The 22,142-nt window shown below is 41.7% G+C and overlaps 1 pseudogene; it reads left to right on the forward strand.

The window, feature by feature from the left end:
- Window positions 1-1,919: 1,919 nt before the first annotated feature.
- On the forward strand, window positions 1,920-2,708 carry Srsf3-ps2 (serine and arginine rich splicing factor 3, pseudogene 2; annotated as a pseudogene).
- The last annotated feature ends 19,434 nt before the right edge of the window (window positions 2,709-22,142 follow it).

A 22,142-nucleotide genomic window follows, 5' to 3' on the forward strand; every position in this document is an offset into this window, starting at 1 on the left:
CATATTCCAATCAGAAAACATTCATTGTCATGTTTTCTTTATTTAGGCCACCATGGAAACAACGGATAGTTCTATAAATGATTTATCAATCTGAAGGAAATAGTTTATTTCTCCTTTGATAGTATATAGGAACTTTGTTCCTTGAATTACTCTTATCTTTTCTGGGGGAAAGGAATTGTCAAAATGTGGTCTGTAGATTAAGCACAGCCTGTGCATGATTTTGGAAACAAAGTTTTACTGGAACATATTACTGAAAAATACACATTCATTCTCATGTTTTTATAGCTGCTTTCACTTTAAAGTGTAGATTTGAAGAGTTCAAACAGAGACTATATGGTTCTAAGCCTAATGTATTTACTATCTGACTTACTAGAGGAAAAGTTTGTCAATCCTATGTCCAACTACAAAAGGTGAAAATAATCTATTTTTGTATAATGCTCTCATGTGTGTTCTTCCAAACATGTGCTTTTCTTATATAATATAGTATCCATTCAATAAGGTAAAAACATTGTGTAAGATCACTTAAGTGATAATTAACTTTTTAATCATATTATTCATATAAGTGACTTACCTGTTTCCAGTACACAAAATTGTCACTCTGAAAAATGTACCCTCCAATAAAACAAAAAGCTGGTGCTTCTGTGACGAAATGTGAAAATGCTTATACCTTCCTAAGCTTTTAAAATGGGTTCTTTGATTGAATGGGGGGATCCAACCAGTTCCAGAGCTCATTAACCAGAGAAAAGCATGACAATTATATCGATTTGACATGTGTGGGACCGTGAAAGGTAGCTTGAAACCCAAGAAACATGAAGGAACAGTAGGCTCTTCACCTGTTCCCGGACACCAGGTCCCTGTCACTAGCTGTAGTCCCCCCCCCCATAGATTTGTGGCCATCAGTCATGTAAGGGTAACAACCCAAGCCTCTCCACAGGTTGAGGACTTGATCTGTGGTCACATAGTCTCAAGATAGATCTCCATTTTAATGAGGTAGCTAAAGGCCTGGAGGCTTAGCCAATAAGCTTTTCTTCCTAGACACTCCTCCCTGCAAAAGGTATTTAACCTCAGGTCCACGCGGAGAAGTGGGGTATGGTTTTACTCATCCAATTTCCTCCATGACAATAAATGCCTTAAAGCCATGGACTGCCTCTTTTCATTGGGATCTGCCGCCGCCGCCTAGTCTCTTGTAGAAGGCTTCTTTGCACTCCCAGCCAGGCTACCACCAAGCACAAGCACAAGCCAACAGCTGTCATGCCAAGTACTCTCTCCTCACAGCAGCGAGCTTCTCCCCTTTTTCTACCCCGACTCCATTCTCAGTTCTTCCAAGGCATCCAGCGGCACCTGGATGCCCGAGAGCCTGAGAACCAGACAGCCCCTGCCTCGTACCCGCTGAGCCACCTCCAGCAGTCCCATGCCTCAGTCTGCACTTCCCCACACTAGAGTGGTGTCCCGGGGCTTAACTACAGCCCAACACCCACTCAGTGATGGCTACAGCATGGGTAAGGGCAGTCAACTCTTGTGTCCCACCTGCAATGGCTGTGCCCTACGGCAGTACAGACATCGGACCCATAACCCTACAGACAAGTATAGAAAGATCTTCATAAGACAGTCTGAAGAAATGAACAAAAACTTGAAGTTTAGGAATGTTGCTGAGATATACATGCAGGGGAGTGGAAGATAAATAGCCTTGTAGTGTGGTATTAAGATTGATTGCAGCTCAAGTTACCAATTTCTAGTGACCAAGGCTATTTTCCAGACTTGATATATGAAGACACGTCTCCCTAAAGAATTTTTATGGCAGCCATTTCGTGGACACCACGGGACGGAGAGCATCTGTGGGAGCAGAGCCAGAGGGAAGCAGGTGGGCTTGTTGAAGTGCTAGGATTTGAGCTTGGGCCTTTTGAATCCAGGATCTAGAAATGCATCATGAGTCCTATCCCTTGAACTGTAAGGTTTATGTAGGTAACAATGGAAACAAGACTGAATTAGAACAGGCTTTTGGCTATTATGGACCATGCCGAAGTGTGTGGGTTGCTTGAAACCCTCCTGGCTTTGCTTTTGTCAAATTTGAGGATCCCCAAGATGCTGCTGATGCTGTCTGCGAGCTAGATGGAAGAACACGATGTGGCTGGTGAGTGGAACTGTTGAATGGTGAAAAGAGAGGTCAGAACCGTGGCCGCCTCCCTCTTGGGGTCAGCGTCCTTGAGATGGTTACCACAGGAAGAGGGAGGAGTCCTCCATCTTGACACAGATCCCCAAGAAGTAGAAGCTTTTCCTGAAGCCGGAGCAGGTCACTTTCTAGAGATAGGAGAAGAGAAAGGTCTCTGTCTCGAGAGAGAAATCACAAGCGGTCTCAATCCTTCTCTAGGTCTCGTAGCCAATCTAGGTCAAATGAAAGGAAGTAAAAGACCAGTTTGCAAAAGTGGTGTACAGGAAATAACTTCATGTGATGGGAGTATGTACAGGAAATTAAAGTTCTGTTTGAGAGTTCATAAGCTTGGTAAATTTTAAAGATGTTTTAGCTGTTCAAATTTGTTTTGTCTCTTGGAAGAGTGACACAAAAAACGATGTAATTCTCTATGGTTTCAAATGGATCATATGAGGCATGTGATATCAAGAATTGTTACTTTACAATGTTCCCTTAAGCAAGATTGAATTTTCTTTGAATTTTAGTTTTTCATAGGCTGAAATAAACCTAGATCCTGCCCCCCCCAAAAGATTTTTTTCTTTTCTTTTTTTCTGAGCTGGGAAAAAAGATTTTTTTTATGGCATACCCAGGAATAGCATACCAATTGGTTATCCAATACCAAAGGAACGTTCTGAAAACATGCAAACAACATTATATGGACTAAGCAGGATATATATGGGAAACATATATAGATTTAGAAAGAAAGCATGTTATGGGGGAGGGTATATGGGTGTGTTTGGAGGGAAGAAAGGGAAGAGAGAAACAACAGAATTACTATATAATCTCAAAAATTAAATTATTTTAAAATCATCTCTATGGCTTGCTGCATGTAAGGAAAAATAGGTCATATGGCTCCTTTTGAAGTTAAAGTTCTTCAAGTGATTTTAGCTGAAAAAATGGACATATTTTGAGAGAGCACATCCTTCCTCTTTTTCTACTACAGTACCAAGCTTTGCAAGATATTAGAAGAAATGTAAATCATGGGGAAATTTGCCACCCTTCTTGGTTCTGGAGGGTGTCACTCACTGCTAAAGTACTTGCCTCACCTGTGCAAGACCCTGAGTTCCATCCCAGCACCTCCAGAAAACATAAGGGATCACAAGGGGCTATGACCAGAAGTGGTAGAATGAGTCTAAGGAAATGCCCATAATCAAGGTAAACAAAAGGAAGAATCTTCTAAGGCATTTCTGACAACATAAGTAAACCACTGCACTGTAGAAGCAAACATATCTCATTCATTCATTTTTGTCATTCATTCACTCAGGAAAAAAAAATCTGTTAACTTGTTATATACAAATATCTGTTGGCATGTCCTAGCTGTTATGGCAAAGGAAATGGATCTTATTGTGGTTTGAATAAGAAATGTCCCCGTAAGCTTATGCATTTGAACATTTGACATCCAGTCAGTGGTGCTGTTTGAGGGAAGTTATGAACCCTTTAGGAGGTTTAGCTTCACTGGAAGATGTCCAATAGAATGGGCTTTGAAAGTTCTTAGCTTTCCCCCACTTCCTACTCACTCTCCTTCCTGTGTGAGTAAAGATGTGATCCAGCTTTCTGCTCCTACCTCTATGCTATGCCATGCCTTCCCTACCATTACGGACTCTAATGCTCTGAAACCATAAAACAAACAAACAAAAAAAAAGACTTTTTTCTGTAAGTTGTTTTTTACAGGATGATGATATTTCATCACAGGAAAAAATATAGATATTAGAGAAATAGCACTCATGGATAAAGTAGCATCATGTTTAATGGAGTAGAGTCAGATTACCCGGATTCAAATTCTGGCTCCGCTATTTACTGTTGTGTTCCTTTGAACAACTTAACTCTGAGACTCCATTCTCTAATCTATAGTTTTAATACCTCATTTCAAGTGAACCAGCGCTAACTCAGACAACCACATGGATAAATGTCAAACAAAAAGAAGCCAATCAAAAAAATATATTCCTACTCACTCTCCTTCCTGTGTGAGTGAAGATGTGATCAGCCAGCTTTCTGCTTCTACCTCTATGCTATGCCTTGCCTTCCCTCTATGCTATGTCATGCATGTGGTGACCATGCTTATACGAAATTCAAAAACAAACAAAATAAAATTTATGGTGTCAGAAGCCAGAATAGCAATTACCCCTGTAGGAGACAATGGTGTAATTTCTAGAAGGAAACACAAAGGGAACTTTAGAATCATAATTTTTTATGTATAAGTAAGTGTCTGCGTATATGCTACATGAGTGGTTAAGTACAGAGGCCTGAAGGGGTGTCAGAATGTGTAAATTTGTGGGGTATATATAGCTCCACATTTGGGAAATGTTGCATAAGCTATGTAACCATCAGAGTATAAGGAATGAGTATATATACATGCTTAAAGATTTTATATGTGAAATCTAGGCTCATATACATCTTTTTTTTAATTGGATATTTCTTTATTTACATTTCAAATGTTATTCCCTTTCCTGGTTTCCTGTCCATAAGCTCCCATCCCCTCTCCCTCCCCTTCTTCTATAAGGGTGTTTCGCTCCTCATTCACCCCCAATTACCGCCTCCAGGCTCATATACATCTTAATGGGGCAATATAAAAAGACATTGACCTAATTCCTCCACACTGGGCCTGTATCTCATAGTTACTAGTATTAAATGATTAATGTGGTAGTCTCCAAAATCAAAACTACGGCAGCACTATGTTCCTTCCAAAATCTATAGGGAGGCTCTTCTTAGCTTCTGATGTTTACCTACAACCCTTGGTTCCTCGGCTTGTGCATGAATCACTTCGGTCACATGGCCACCTTCCTGTATCTTCAATTTGCTTTCTTTTTTTTTTTTTTAAGATTTATTTATTCGTAAGTACATTGTAGCTGTCTTCAGACCAGAAGAGGGCATCAGATCTCACTACAGATGGTTGTAAGCCACCATGTGGTTGCTGGGATTTGAACTCAGGACCTCTGGAAGAGCAGTCAGTGCTCTTAACCACTGAGCCATCTCTCCAGCCCTCAATTTGCTTTCTTTTATGCTTTTCAGTTTCTATGTCTGGGTTCCCCACTGTGATGAGGATACCAGCCATATTGAATTAGGGCTCATCTTAATAGCCTTATTTTATATAAATTACCTTTGCCAAGATCTTATTTCAAATAATGCCAAATTCTGAGGTGAAAGGGTAGGATTTCAATATACCCCTGTTTTAAATTTATTTTATATTTTATTTTCCTTCTTGGTATTATTATTATTTTTATCTTTTTTTTTACAGTCTAGTCATTATCTTCCTCAAGGTCCACCCTCTGACTGTTACTAATCCCATACCTCTTCCCTGCTTCTTCCACACTCCCTGGGGCCTCCAGTCTCTTGAGGGTTAGGTGCATCTTCTTTGACTGAGTTCAGACCCAGCAGTCCTCTGCTGTATATTTGTTGGGGGTCTCATATCAACTGGTGTATGTGGCCTGATTGGTGGCTCCATGTCTAAGAGATCTCGGGGGTCCAGGTGAGTTGAGACTGCTAGTCTGCCTATGAGGTTGCCCTCCTCCTCAGCTTCTTCCTGCTTTCCCTTAATTCAACCACAAGGGTCCCTGACTTGGTTGGGTGTAAATATCTGCATCTGACTTTCAGCTACTTGTTGGGCCTCTCAGAGCGCAGCCATGATAAGACCCTGTCTATAAGCACACCATAGACTCAGTAATAGTGTCAGGCCTTGGGGCCTCCCCTTGAGATGGACCCCAATTTGGGCCTGTCATTGGACCTCCTTTCCCTCAGTCTCTTCTCCATTTTTGACCCTGCAGTTTTTTTAGACAGGAACAATTATGGGTCAGTGCTTTTGACTGTGGGATGGCAACCCCATCCCTCTGCTTGATGTCCTATCTTTCTACTGGAGGTGGACTCTACAAGTTTCCTCTCCCCACTGTAGGGCATTTCATCTAAGGTCCCTCCCTTTGAGTCCTGAGAGTCTCTCACCTCCCAGGTCTCTGGTACATTCTAGAGGGTTCCCCCACCTCCTACATCATGATGTTGCCTGTTTCCACTCTTTCTGCTGGCCCTCAGGGCTTCACTCCTGTTTCCCCATCCCCCAATACCTGATCATGTTCCCCTTTTCCCCTTCCTGTTCCCTTTCCCATCCAGGTCCCTCCCTCCCTCTGCCCTCTCCCTGTGACTGCTTTCTTCTCCCTCCCAAGTGGGATTGAGGAATCCTCACTTGGGCCCTTCAGCTTGTTAATCTTCTTAGTCCTGGGTATTCTGTACTTTTTTGGCTAATATCCACTGTGGATCAAGGACCTCAAAATAAAACCAGATACACTGAATCTAATAGAAGAAAAAATGAGAAAGAGCCTCGAACTCACTGACATGCCAGGGGTGGGTGTGGGTGTGGATGTGGGGGTTTGGAGATTTCCTAAACAGAACTCCAATGGCTCACATTCTAAGATCAAGATTTGATAAATGGGACCTCATGAAACTGGAAAGCTTCTGTAAGGTAAAGGACATACCCAATAGGACAAATCAGCAACCTACAGATTGGGAAAAAAAATCTTCCCTAACCCCACATCAGTTAGAGGGCTAATATCAAAAATATATAAAGAACTCCAGAAGCTAACCACCAAAACAAGCAAACAATGTGGTACAATACAATACAATACAATACAATACAATACAATACAATACAATACTATACAATACAATACAATACAATACAATACAATACAATCAAAAAATGGGGTATAGAACTAAGCAGAGAGTTCAGAACAGAGGAATCTCAAATGACTGAGAAGCACTTACAGAAATGTTCAAAGTCCTTAGTCATCAGGGAAATGCAAATCAAAATGACCCTGAGATTCCACCTCACACCAGTGAGAATGGCTAAGATCAAAAACTCAGGTGACAGCAGATGCTGGCGAGGATGTGGAGAAAGAGGAACACTCCTCTATTGTTGGTGGGATTGCAGACTGGTACAACCACTCTGGAAATCAGTCTGGAGGTTCCTCAGAAAATTGGACATTGAACTACCGGAGGACCCAGCTATACCTCTCTTGGGCATATACCCAAAAGATGCCCCAACATATAAAAAAGACACGTGCTCCACTATGTTCATAGCAGCCTTATTTATAATAGCCAGAAGCTGGAAAGAACCCAGATGCCCTTCAACAGAGGAATGGATACAGAAAATGTGGTTCATTTACACAATGAAATACTACACAGCTATTAAGATGAGGCCATCATGAGTTTTTCAAAATGAAGGGAACTAGAAAATATCATCATGAATGAGGTAACTCAGACCCAAAATGACATTTTATTTTTATTTTATGTACATCGGTGATTTGACAGCATGTATGTCTGTGTGAGGGTGTCAGAGCCCCTGGAACAGGAGTTACAAACAGTTGTGAACCACCATGTGGGTGCTGGGAATTGAACCCAGCTCCTCTGGAAAAGCAGCGAGTACTTAATCACTGAGCCATTACTCTAGCCCCTTAACATACCTCTGTTTAATATATGTTCAACAACAATAATCCCTAACAGGTACCATATCATTTTAATACTAGATGAAATAGATTGTTTGCAAAAAAGGCCACAATAGTTCTTCCTGTGTTTTATATTCATGTCTCTTTGATAATGTGCCTTCTACCTTTCACTCTATCTTACTATCCTCAGGCCTTTTCACGAATAAATCTGAGATGGGTTGCTGCTCAGTAACCACTAGCATCTCTTGCTGAGCATGTGAATGAGACCATCTTAGACCATGCAGGCCCAGTGAGCCCTCTGCATGCTAGTAATGTAGCTGCAGGTGTAACCTCAGACAAGGCCAGTAGAACGTACCAGTTGAGCCCATCCAAAATGATGGTTGGTAGCATCAAGAACAAATAAAATGTTTGTTTCATATTATACTAAATTATGTGATAATTTCTTATCCAAAAAGAAATGGTTGGTATGGTAAATCTGGTATCAGAAGCCTAGGTCTGGTTTTTAGTAGCAAAAATTTAACCTAGAACTTAGTACAAGCCATGTGAGTGCTCTACCACTGAGCTATAGCCACAGCCCTGAAGTTTGAGCCTTGCATTGCTTATAATCTGCTACCTCAACTAAATCACGTCATTCAAACAGGTTCCCTTTACTTCTCTATAAAATGTGACATTTTTACTTAATTCTGTCACCATTGAATCCAATTTCAGGCTTTTGGTTTCAATCAATAAGTCCCCAACTCAAAGAGGCATAAGCATTAAGTGAAATTTATCAGCTAAAAAACTGAGTAATTCTGAGTTTGGTCATGTCTTGAAGATAACAATTCCATAACTCAAAGAAAAAGAGCAGTTGTCCCTCAGCACCCTTCACCTCTTTCTGGTTCTCTCTGTGTCTCTACTTCCTCCTTAGGTAGGATCTTCCCAGAGGGGTTCTGGCCTGCAGTGAACAGGCTCAAGTTTACCCAGCCTTATAAGGCCAAGAGGAACTTTGAGTCTCATCAGATCAGCTAGATGATGACCTGCTGGGCATGGGAGGATATTCCTATGGTCAGAGTTGAGTATGTGTCCAGGTAAGCCAATGAGGTAGAAGGATCAAGGGTAAGGGTGAAAGAAAGAAAGACATGGACTCACTAAAGCTACCTAGGGAGAGCCATACAAGGGGAACTACAGTACTATTATTAGAGTAAATGAAAGCTATATTGGCTCCTTTTGTATCACTACGATGGTACATTTGACCTAGCAACTCCAGAGAAGAAAGGTTTATGTTGGCTCATGGTTTCAGAGGGTCTTAGTTGATCATGGCAGGGAAAGCATGGCAGAAGAGCCATAGTGGTGGTGGAAGCTTGTAACTGAGGCTGTCCACGCCATAGCAGAGCAGGAAGCAAAGGTGCAGTCAGAGACCAGGTATACTCTTCAAAAGTTATCTAACCCAGGTGATCTACTTCTGGCAACTGGGCCATACTTGCTTATTGTTCCATGGTATCATCCCATAACACCACCCACCAACAGGCCATGTATTATAAACATGAACCTCTGGCGGACATTTTAGATTCAAGCAATAGCAGGAACCAGAGAGCTAGAAAGCGCTCTCTCTCTCTCTCTCTCTCTCTCTCTCTCTCTCTCTCTCTCTATTAACTTGGGTATTTCTTATTTACATTTGGATTGTTATTCCCCTTCCGGGTTTCCGGGCCAACATCCCCCTAACCCCTCCCCCTCCCCTTCTCTATGTGTGTTCCCTCCCCATCCTCCCCCCATTACCACCCTCCCCCCAACAATCACATTCACTAGGTGTTCAGTCTTAGCAGGACCAATGGCTTCCCCTTCCACTGGTGCTCTTACTAGGCTATTCATTGCTACCTATGAGGTTGGAGCCCAGGGTCAGTCCATATAATCTTTAGGTAGTGGCTTAGTCCCTGGAAGCTCTGGTTGGTTGGCATTGTTGTTCATATGGGGTCTCGAGCCTCTTCAAGCTCTTCCAGTCCCTTCTCTGATTCCTTCAACGGGGTCCGGTTCTCAGTTCAGTGGTTTAATGATGGCATTCGCCTATGTATTTGCAGCTAGAAAGCTCTCTTAGGAGTCTAATTTTTCACTTTCGACCATCTGTCATCTCAGAAATGGTGCGGGTATTACAGTAAGTACAGCCGTTGAGTCTCTGAAGAGTACCTGAAAAGGGAAAACATCTCCAAACTGCAGGCCAGGGGGCTTGAGAAATATCAAGGATGCTCTAAATATCTGAAGAACCCAATGTAGACGGCACGAGACCCTTGTGCTTACAAATAAGCACTATGGGGACAAGGAATGTTAAGCATACAGGCTGTCTCCTCAAGGAGAACGAGTTTGCTTGTTTCCCACCCAGAAAGCTAGGAATAGATGTAGTTAGTAGCCTCGTGATTTGTGCTATCTAGGGTCAAGCCATGCCTGAATCTCCCAGAAAATTATGTTTGTTCATCTCAGACTTTTCCTCCCTAGACCTTTATCTTGAGCGTTGTTTCTCAGTCAATAAAACCCTTCCTTATGGGAGATTTACAACAGCCTAAGAACCTTCTGTGCTCTATGTAGGGCCAGGCCACTACTCACTTTTGCAAACCTTTATGTTTATCTCAGTCATTCTCCCTAGACCCTTACATTGAGCACTAGTTCTGAGGCAATGGAACCCATCTTTATGGAAGAGGCCACATGCACTTTGTAAAGAGTTTCAATGTAAACATGTCTTTAGCTTTGCTGTGCACACACGATTGAGTTAATTGTCATCAGAAAACTTTTCTCTAAAATCGTGCTGTGCTTAAATATGGCTAAACTAAACCATGCTGGGTCAGAGTCTAGAAGTTTGAACCAACACTGGCTAACTAAATCATGTTGAACCAGATTTCCTTCTTGCCTCTCATGGGCTGTTACTCCCCGGGCTCTGATGTTTGCAGAGATCCCCACAGATAAAACTAAGATAAAGGTAGTACAAAGGGCTAGTTTCCAAAAGAGTGCAGGATGATTCCACTGAGAGATATTTCAGTCTAGATAGTTACTGTTCCTGACTCAACACCTTAGCTCTAGAAAGACAGAGAACTGATTTTAACTACAACTCTAATTCAAACCCTCATTCGCCTTCTAAATTCATTGGTGGTCATTTATTTTAACTGGGTACCACTTGATACAAAATGAAAGATGATGAAGGCTGGAGAGGTGGCTCAGTGGTTAAGAGCACTGACTGCTCTTCCAGAGGTTCTGAGTTCAGTTCCCAGCAACCACATGGTGGCTCATAACCATCTGTAATGGAATCCAATGTCCTCTTCTGGTGTGTCTGAAGACAGTGACAGTGTACTCGGCTCATAAAATAAAATAAATCCTTTAAAAACTGAAAGAAGAAATCCTTCATAAGGCTTTCTGTCACAACTCACCTCTTCTACCAACACTTCTGACCAGCCTAATTGATTCCACTTATTGTAGTCCATAGTTGGTTCCTAGGGAGACCCTAAAATGCTTTCCTTTGCCATTAGTAAGCCATAAGTAAGACACTATGACCAAGGCAAGTCTTATAAAGAACAACATTAGTTGGGGTTGGCTTACAGGTTCAGAGGTTTAATCCAGTATCATCAAGGTTCGGGAACATGGCAGCATCCAAGCAGGCATGGTGCAGGAGGAGCTGAGAGTTCTTCATGCGCATCTGAAGGCTACTAGCAGAAGACTGGCTTCCAGGCAGCTAGGATGAGGATATTAAAACCCACACCAACACTGACACACCTACTCCAACAAGGCCACATCTACTCCAACAGGACCACACCTTCTAATAGTGCCACTCCCTGGGCCAAGCATATACAAACCATCACACTGCAGGGAAAGAAGATTCACATGAAATCATCCCATTATACCCAGAGGTTCATGATGGCCGACATGCAAAACTGCATCTCCTTTCTCGGCCCTTCAATATACAAATGAAAAACATCTCTCAATAACTCTACAGAGTAGAATCTTCCATCGGAGCATCTTGGATCATGTCATCTCCTTAAATGTAGCATACCTGCAGAAAGGATGCTTTTGCTCTCCTTAGAATTAGGTCTCTACAATTAGCTCTAAATTGTGATGTGAAAGCAAGGTCTTCTGACTTGATCATTTCGAGATGTTTCAGAGTAAGATAAGGATGGCTGTAGCCAATCAGGAGAAATTGAAAAAGAAAATTCTCTAAGTACTGTCTGGTAGTCATGGCTTAAGTCATTCAGCCTTAATATAATATTCATCTGGTCAATATAGGTCTGGAATCCTAGTAGTCTGGAGGCCGAGGCAGAAGGATTGTGAGTTCCAGAATGCCTGGGCCACGTAAGAAGACTGCCCCCCCCCCAAAAAAAAAACAAGGGAACATCTTGGTTTAGTCATTTTCTTGTCTCTGAGCCTTTCCTCTGGCTCCTAAGTGGAACTAATCACCGTCTCCTTTGGAGCCAACATTCCTGTATGCTCTGTAGAACTTGTCATGGCCTATTTTCCAACTCCTAATTTCCACATCATTAACTTTGGGTTTGGTCATGTAACTTGGCCTATGACTGACATTTGAACACTTGTCTATCTTGGTAGGGAATGTGCCCTTTAACTCACATAATCTACATTAATTCTTGATAGCTAATGCTAAAATTGTATTGCAGAATGCCAGCTTGTATCAAAATAGTAGTAAGTTACATAAAATGAAGAGAAGGTATACCACTAACCTCGTATAAGAAAACCTAAGAGGGTCAACAAGGGAAAATGAAAAGAAAGGGAAGACCAGTAATGGGAATAAAGGATGACAGGGGAGTTTCTGGTGGGGACAGAACAGCAGGCCAAATCTCTATCCCTTGAGAAGTAATAAAGAGGTCCAAGAAGAATCTTTGGGCCTAGCATGTTGTTTCAGAATTATACTACAAGAAATCCAATCTCAGCTCCTATCCAAACACCGTCTTTCATCATCCTTAACTATTCTTTAAGTAAATCTGACTGGAAATTTATCTTACAATATTTAAAACATTTAACAAAATGGTCTTCTGTTGTTCAAATACTCAAGGACCTGACAAGGGGTGGGGGTGGGGCTCTACAACTAGTCATTAAATTAGTGAAAGACAGTATCTTCCTGAAAGCCTCTGACATTTCCGCTATCATCTCACATTGTATAAGAAAGCAAATTTTCACTACAGTATGGATTAAGAATCCCATATTTTTCAACCAACAGGAATTGCCTTCTCTAGATATAGCAAAAATAAATTGTGCAAAGTTTAGCTTTAGTGGGAATTTGGGGTAGTATTCATGTTAGTAGAATTTAGCAATTATATTAAACTAGCATATCATAAAAGAAGCTTCTTATTATGGGTTTTGGCAGTGCTGATGTTTTAATCCAGTGCTTCATACATGCACTGTATAACTGTGATGATTTTTATACACCAGATGTTATTTTTAAAATTCCACTGTAGTTTGGTGTAGAACCAGGCAAGAGGACTAAAAGAAATATTTTAGGGACTATATGGTTCAATTAATAAAGTACTTTCTGCACTAGCAGATATTTGGATCTCTAGCACCTGTATTTTAAAAAGCTGAGCACAGCAAAACACACCTATAATCCTAGCACTGGAGAGGTAAGCGCCTCAAAATAATAATAATAATAATAATAATAATAATAATAATAATAATAATAGTGTAACAATAGAAGAAGACACCTAATGTCAATCTTTGGCCTCTACACATGCAAACAACACACACACACACACACACACACACACACACACACACACACACTTTTAATAAACTAGAAAATTAAATGTGTAAGCCAGATGTGGTAGCCTAAGCATCTCAACTTTGTTCCTCAGAGACTGAGGCAGGCAGGAGAATTGCTGGAGTTTGAAGCCATACTGAACTCAATAAAAAGGAAAAGAGGAGGAGGGAAAATGAGAAGGAAGGGGAGAAAGCAAAGGAGGAAAAGAAGGAAGTGCCAGGGAAGAATGAGTAATGCTTAATAAATTGAACCCACCTGTCAGATAAAAAGATGAAATGTCTCCCCTGTTCTCAGTTGCTCAGTATTCTTGGGCATTTTTCTTTTAATGTTGGCAAATATAGATCGGTCTGTGTTTAAAAACATTAAATTGGAAACAATCTTAAGATTTCTGGCTAGCACAGAGCCTTGGCACTATTGACATCTTGGACCAGATAAATCTTTCTGTGGGACTATGTTGTGTTTCATAGATGCTTAGCAGCACGCCTGCCCCGTACCCACTAGATGTCAGTACCACCACCTACTCTCTCACACTTGTGGCAACTGAAATGTCTCCAGCAGCAATAATAGGGATTTTTACCTAAGAGGTTTAACTGCAAAATGGTGACTCCAGAGAAAGCAATTTTGTTTCCCAGAGAACATGTGCAGAACATAACACACACACACACACACACACACACACACACACACACACACACAGAAAAACCAAAATCTGGCCTTAAGTGCTAATAATGTCAAGATTGAGGAACTTGCTATAAAGACTTTGATAAATTTGGAAGAGATAAGGTTATGTTTTTATTACTGGATTATACCCACAGATAACCTTTGAAAACAATTTATCTATGTAATTGATTATGCTGCTGGGATCCACTTATACACCACACTCTATCTTTCTTCTAATGTCTCAAAGATGTAGCTTAGCCTTCTAGGAAAGCTAACATACTTAGTATATTTCATCCCACCCTCCAACACAATTCATACTCAGAGATACTTATGTTGTATGATCCAAGACAATCAAAGCAAATGTCAGGACTTTTGCTGAGAAATCAGCTAATATCTCTTTTCCAACTGAAAATGAAGAAGAGAAAAAACCCTGACTATTGCCAGAAGTCGCACTGAGACTACAAGGGGATGTGTCTTTTGTTTGAACAATTCTGAACAAAGCCTGGAAAGACAGGGTTTGGTGGTGTCTTTAGGCTACCAGATCAAGCCTCTCCAAAAGCTATGCCAGTCTGTCAAGTTTTTACTTTCAGAAGTTATAAATTCCCCTTATTGTTTAACCTACTGGGAGCTACCTTTTCCTGTTCTTGATACTAAGATGGTTATAAGAATCTGCTAACATCTGTTTCTAGTCCTAGAACACTTCTAAACCAATCAAGTATGTGGGATTTCCCTCACATCACATCAACAAACCAGCTCTCCAACTTCCTGGATGCCCTTCTGATGCCCTACAATTCAACTTTAGTCCAATTCTATAGATCCCAAAATGGAAGGATTCAGTGACTCGAGACCACTCCCACTTGAAATGTTAACTACAAGTTTTAACTCTCTGGGATTTCTGATCAACTAGTTAGAAATCTGGGGGTTTCTCACAGCCCCTCCCCACATTTGATAACCTGCTACAGTTGCTCACAGATCTCAGAAGCACACTTACCACTTTGTCGTGGAGGATATTGTGAGGTGTCCCAGTGAAGAGGTACACAGAGTGAAATCCAGGAGCTTACACCCCTATAAATATAGGACGCTGCACTCTTGAAGCACACAGATGCACTCACCAACCTTGATATTCTCTGAATCTGAGCATTTAGGGACTTTATGAAGAATTCATCAAGGAGATATGACCTATTCTCCGTGTCTTCTCTGGACCCCCAGAAGTTGAGTGGGGCATGGACCAAAAACTTCGAAGCATGTGCTACTCAGAGTTTTATCTGTTTTACAACCAGCTCTCATGTTGAAGCACTAAGTTTCAGCGGGCGGGGGGAGGGGGCAGCCTCCTGCCATTCAAGGGTTTGAAGAGTTCTCTGTAAGCAGCAAGAATTACCCTCATTGCTCAGGATATTAACAGGGGATTTAGAGCCCAGACTCAACTACAATGCCAAAGGTCAAACACCAGAACAAAAGAAAATGCTGCTAGCGTCTTATCACTCAGGAAATCATGCAGGTTCTGGGAGCTCTTTATCAGGAATAGGGAACAAAAAATATGGTCTCTTGTGAATAGGGGACAGAAGTACTGCTTCAAACTGACATGGCCTAAAAAACGCTGAATTATCTTCACCCAGATACAAAGGGCAGCCATCTTACTTTGCTTGTCTATGTATGCCACAGTACCTGGTATGTAACAAGTGCCTAGTCAATGCTTGAAGAATAGCACAGTAGACTGGGCTTTAACCCCATTAATATGCCCAACTAATACTGCACTCAAACCAACAGGACACATATTAGATATGCCTATCTTGTTGATAAGTGTAAACTACACTCTTCTTGATTTCTTTCCCCACTGGAAAGATCTAAACATCTGTTGTGCAGCAGTTTCCTGAAGGGAACAGTAGCTTTCTCAAAGCCCGATGTTCTTGACAGCTTTCTAGAAGTATTTTGGCCATAGTGGGAACCCAACAAGACCATGAAGTTAAATTTAAAAAAAAAGGACCATGAAGTTATTGAACACACAACAGCTTCAATGTGCTGGCTGCAGGAAGGAGGAGATCAAGCTCTATATACCGTCTACATTGTTTAAAGTAGCTTAACAAAAAAGCATTGCACTGCCATCAGTATGGGGAAGGTGGGCAGCAAAGAAGGAAGTCCATATATTCAGAACTAGTCTTCCCTAGAAAAAACAGTGAGCTGGCTCCTAAGATCATACTCATGATTTTTGTTGATGAGGTCATGAGGAAGCAAATTATCATTTGCAAATAACCATTTCCATTTCTTTAGGTTTTATTGTGCACCGGCCATTGCATGGATGCATTTATGTATGCTGTTTAATTCCTCATAACCAGTCGGGGAGACTCCATTATCATCCCCAGTTTACATATGGATAAACCAAAGCACATGGAGGTCCAGCAACTTGCTTGGTATTACCGAAGGAAAAGGCCAGGATTTAAGCCCTGGCAGCCCAGCTCCAGAGTCTTTGTCTTCAATCACTCTTCCACATTGTCTCCCATTCCTTCAAATATCTACAGCCTGGCTCATGTGGAGACAAATGGGACACAACTAGGGGCCATCATGGTCTTCAAAGGAAGAGCAGACACATGGACGATGAGACCGGGAGGGGCTCAGTAGTCAGTTAATGCTGGGAATCACTGACAACATGGGGGACGAAGTAGGATTAGGGTGAACTGAAGAACTCTGTAGAGATGCTGCCATATAGGGGAGACAGAACAGAGCATGAGCAGAAAACTGTAAAAGCCACTTTCTTCTGAGGAGAGCAAGGTCACTAAGCTGCTTCAGAAACTAGGCAAATGGCTCCGTCAGTCCTCATGCCCTTCCACAGCCATTTCCTGTTAATTAAAAGCATGGAGGAAGGTCTCAATGCTGGTTCCTTTTTCTTAGTTTGCTACTTTGTCTGCTTGCTTGCCCGTTTACTTGCTTACTTGGGTTCTGGCATTGCTTTCACTTCTTGTTGTTGCTTTTGCTCTAGGGCACGTCCTTGATTGATGATTGATAGAAAAGCTTTTCCCACCTGAGTGGCGCCACTCCTGGCAGGTGGGCCCTCAGGAAAAGAGGCTGAGCAAGCCAGGAGAAGGAAGCCTGGAAGCAGCACCCCTCAGGGCCTCTGCATCTGCTCCTGCCTCCAGGTTCCTGCCCTGGCTTCCCTGAGCAATGGGCTGTAATCTGTAAACCTGAGTAACCCTTTCTTCCCAAAGTTACTTTAGGTCATGCTGTTTTTCCACAGCAATAGAAAACCTAACTAAACTAGTCTCAAAGCTTTCTGATATGTTCCCTTTCTGGGTAGTTCTTGAGGGCCTTAAAATCTTTCCCTGTTCTACTGAGGTCATCACTATTATTACACTGTGACCGGCTGCAATGGTTTTGCCACATTCAGTGACCTTAAGTTGCAAGAAAAAAAAAATCCCTAAGTTCACACTATGTCAAGATGACCAAAGTTCTCTTGCTGGAATGGTCAGTATTCAGTCTAGCCCAATAAGAACTTTGTGTTTGGGGCCTGGAGACAGTTCAGGGGTTAAGAGAGTTTGTTGCTCTTGCAGCGCAGATCCTAGTTTGGTTTCTAGAACCCTCATAATGGCTCACAAATATCCTACAGTCCAGTTCAGTGGAATCCTAGATCCTCTTCTGACACTTACGGACACGAGGTATGCATGCAGGCAAAATACCCATACCCATAAAATGAAAATAATTATTTTAAAAGACAATATCTACTTCTTTTTAAGTAGATGTTTAGACTTTGTTACCAGCTCCTAACAAAGAGCTCATAGAGCCCTTGGAATTTCCTGAGTGATAAGGGCTGGAGGAGCAATTTTTGTTCATGTTCTGAGTTGTGCCGCTGGCCTTGAATGTAGTCTGCTGAGCGGAACGATCAGCCTCCCAAGGAGCTGGAATCTCATCATCATTATCATCAACATCATCATCTTCTTCTTCTTCATCATTATCATCTTATGGGTTGTTTTGTATAAACACATCATTTACTCTAAGGACTCTCCCCTTATACACGACTACCCTCTCCTTCCCCCATACCCATCAAGTCTCCTCCGTTCTCTAGATAGCTTCATTTCTTCATTTCTAGATATCTTCATTTCATAAAATGTTTTAACACTCCCAATAGGACTCTAATGTACCGCCAGAGCTGAGGACCACTAGGCCCGATGCAGTGTGGAGTCCTAGACATGCCATTGGCATCTTGTTTACTCCCCAGGCAAGCCTTGTTGCTTTTAGTCAATGAGTTTATGTTTGATTTGGGAACTTTGAAAGTGTCTGAGTTGGGGTTGGGGATTTAGCTCAGTGGTAGAGCGCTTGCTTAGCAAGCGCAAGGCCCTGGGTTCTGTCCCCAGCTCCGAGAAAAAAAAAAAAAGCGTCTGAGTCATACAGTTTCACTAATTATGGATGAACTGAATTTCATACCCTAAAGTAGAATTTCTTTTTTTTTTTTTTAGACAGAGTCTCTTTCACTGTGTAGCATTAACTGTCCTGGAATTCTCTATGTAGATCAGGCTGGCCTTGAACCCCCAGAGATCTTCCTGTCTCTGCCTCCTGAGTCCTGAAGTTAAAGGGATATGCCATCATACCAGGGTCTAAACAATAAAATTAAGCAAATTTATAGTACTAAGAAATGTTTCTGATTATGAAAGATCCAACATGGAAATAGGACGTTTCATATTAAAGCAAATAAATAGACCATGAGGCAGAAGAATGTTCAATGAATACTTCTTCAGACAGACACCTTAGAGAAGTAAGCTTTCAGACTGTAAGGGCCATCTGAGGACCGCCCCACCCTAGGATCCATCCTATCTGCAGACACCAAGCCCAGACACTGCTGACAGGAGCCCTGTATGATTGACTGCTCCGTGGGAGGTTCTGCCAGCAACTAACCAATACAGATTTGGATGCTTGGAGCCAACCGTCAGACTGAGCTCAGGATCCCCATTGGGGGAGCTGGCAGAAGGACTGGAGGAACTGAGAGGGATTGCAACCACATAGGAGGAAAAACGTCAGCTGGCCACACCACCCAGTGCTCCCAGGGACTAGACCACCAACCAAGAGTGTACAGGGAGGGTTCCAGGGCTCCAGATACATAGGTAGCAGAGGGTGGCCTTGCCTGACAGCAATGGGAGGGGAGGCCATTGATTCTGTCGAGGTTTGATGCCCCAGCATAGAGGGATGCTGGAGCATGGGGTGGGAGTAGGTGGGTGGGTGGAAAAGCACCCTCATAGAGGCATAGGGGAGGTGAGAGAGGGCAGATGTGGGATAGGGTGTTATGGAGGGGCAACCAGAAAGGGGGATATCATTTGAGATGTAAATGAATGGAATGATTAGTTAAAAATAAAATAATAAAAGTTTCTCCAATAAAAATATAAAAGAAAAAAGAGAGATGTTTATGGCTATACCATTCTGAATGCATCTAATTTCATCTGTCCTTGAGGCTAAGCAGGATTGACCTTGGTTAGCAGTTGGATAGGAGACAGCGGGTTAATACAAATCCAGTGCCCAAATCATACTTGTTTTGATTGAATTTATTCCTTGCTTGACGATCCATAATACTTCTTCACCACTTTTTCAGTATCAAATGTTGGGGTCTTCTTACATGTACCACAAACCTCAAGCTGGCCAAAGAATGTGTATCTGTCATCTTAACGCAAGTTAGGCTCACTCAATGTACAAAATGAACCTCAACTGGCCACAGAGTGATAACAGGCCCATGTGTCCCCAACTTAGAATGTATGGGCACAGTGGAGTACTTAGGGAATCGTGGAATCACTTGGACTTGTTCTCTACTGAAATTAGGAATATGTCTTCCTATTTCTGATTGCTTCATACCAGGACCATCTAATTCTACCTTGTATTGTACGGCAGGTTTGTTTTTTTTTTCCCCAAATACTTAGAAAGGCTCTAGAATCTATTAGTTCAATCAATAAGAACACCAACCAGGTTTACTAGGGCAAGCCTACAATTTCAGCACTCTAAATGCAGAGGCAGGAGGATTATGAATTCACAGTTAGCCTGAACTCCATAGTGAGACTATCCTATCTAAAAATAAAATTAAAAAGAGACTAGGGAGTGAAGAGATGGCTTGGTACTTAAGAGCACTTGCTACAGAAAACCTTAGTGCAGGCGCCTGCAGAGACTAGAGAGGGTATCATATGCCCCCGAGCTATAGTTACAGCCTACACACACGAAACCACACAGAGACACGCGCTCAAACACAGAAGTTTACAAATAAAATTTAAAAATTAAAAACGTATTTGAGAATTTCTCATTTAAGCGAAATATAGGAAATGGCTGATCATTAAAGGATTTCCAAATGCCATCATTATTACAAAGAGCTATTTGTTAAATCTCTTCCCCTTTCTGCAATTACCTGCCTTCGCAAGTGTTCTCTCATGCTATTTTCTGGGCTGTGTAACAGTTGGTAATTAAAAGTTATATAGTTTTCCTATAGCTAGATTGAGCACCATCAGAACACGGTCCAAACAGAGCAAATTATTCTGTTTCTGAAATACAAGAAGCATTAAACATTTTACACTAACTGGGAATATTAATAATTTCAATGTATCGGTTGTAAATGTAAAAACAGCACAAAGAAACCTGCATTAACATTGATCCACATTTCCTCTTCTACCTAACCCCTTTCACAAATCTCACAGACCACAGTCCTTGAGGCCTAAACATTTCAACATGTTTCCTAAGATTGGAGATAGTTTCACACAATCACAGTACTCAGGGACTGAATGCCAGACACTAGGGTCATTGTTTCCGGCTGGGTCTTTCAGTTTAAAAAAAAAATAGAATAAAATCGGCTTCTTTAGCATTTTGTAACGAAATCGTCTCTAGGATGAAGTTATGTAGAAACAGGTTGATTCCTTCAAGGCTTGGGGTTTTTTTTTGGGTTTTTTTTTGTTTTTTTTTTTTTTCAGCTTTATGAGGCCAGCTCAGATAAGAACGGCCTTTGGTCACTATTAAGGGAAACCTTCTGCATAGTCTGCCAAATGCTTGTTGGATATCACAGTGCTTGCCCATTCTGGCTATGGGGAAGATGAACTCTTTCCTGTGTAATCCCTGCATGCTCCCTAAACATGTCCCCACCTGATCCCCTCAAAGACTGTTTCCCTGGCTTTCTGACACACAGAGACGAGCACAGGACTGTAGATGTAACACCTTCTGCAGATCTCGAGTTCAATCTTGAGGCAGTTTGCCTTCTCCAGTCTCCTCTCCAAAAGTTCTAGCTACACCGATCTTTCCCAATCCTTTAGTATTATCTTTTTAAATTCATTATACAAAGATTTTAATATAAAAACTGAGACTGCTAGAGAGAAACATACAGAAAACACTTCAAGATACATCAATAGGCAAGAACTCTGTCAGAAGAACACCAATAGCACAGTGAGAGTTGACAAATGGGGTTAGAGACAATAAAAGGGCTTCGGCACAGCAAAGGACACTATCATCAGAGTGAACTGATACCTTACAAAATGGCTGCAAATCTTTGCCTGTTAGCTTTCAGACAGGGGGCTAACATTTAAAACACATGATGAATTAGTCAAGCACAGCAGCATGGGCTTTTAATTCCAACAGTCAGGAGGCAGAAGCAGACAGATCCCTGTAAACTGAGGTCAGTCTGGTCTACAGAGCTAGTTCCAGGCTAGTCATGTAAACAAATGTATGTATGAAAATTCCACTGTGAACCCCACTGCTTTTTATACCCTGGAACTTTTGAACTTGCTACATAACCAAGGCTGTCCTTGAACTACTAACTCTCCTGTCTCCAGTTCCTAAATTTTTATATATAGGCGTCTGCCTGGCCAAAAAAAAAAAAAAAAAGTTGTCTCTTCAGTTCTGGGCACATCTGTCAAATGACTGGCTGCCTTAGTTTTCTTTATTGCACAGATACTAAATAATAATGATCCTCTGGGTTTCTAACCTGGTGAGCTGCCTGGGTGCTTCCAATCCCACTACTGTGGAAGAAAACCCAAGTTTTGTGGCACAAAAGGCTCCTTACTTCACTACAGCCACCCTGGTGTTTCAGGGCTACTTCAGCGACCGCCCACCCCTGTGGCTATCAACCAACTCAAGATCCTATCTTGATAATTGTTCTTAAAGGGTGGGGAGTACTCTCCTTAGCTAGGTAAGGTGAATT

Source organism: Rattus norvegicus, chromosome X, assembly GCF_036323735.1.
Source record: "Rattus norvegicus strain BN/NHsdMcwi chromosome X, GRCr8, whole genome shotgun sequence".
Lineage (NCBI taxonomy): Eukaryota > Metazoa > Chordata > Mammalia > Rodentia > Muridae > Rattus > Rattus norvegicus.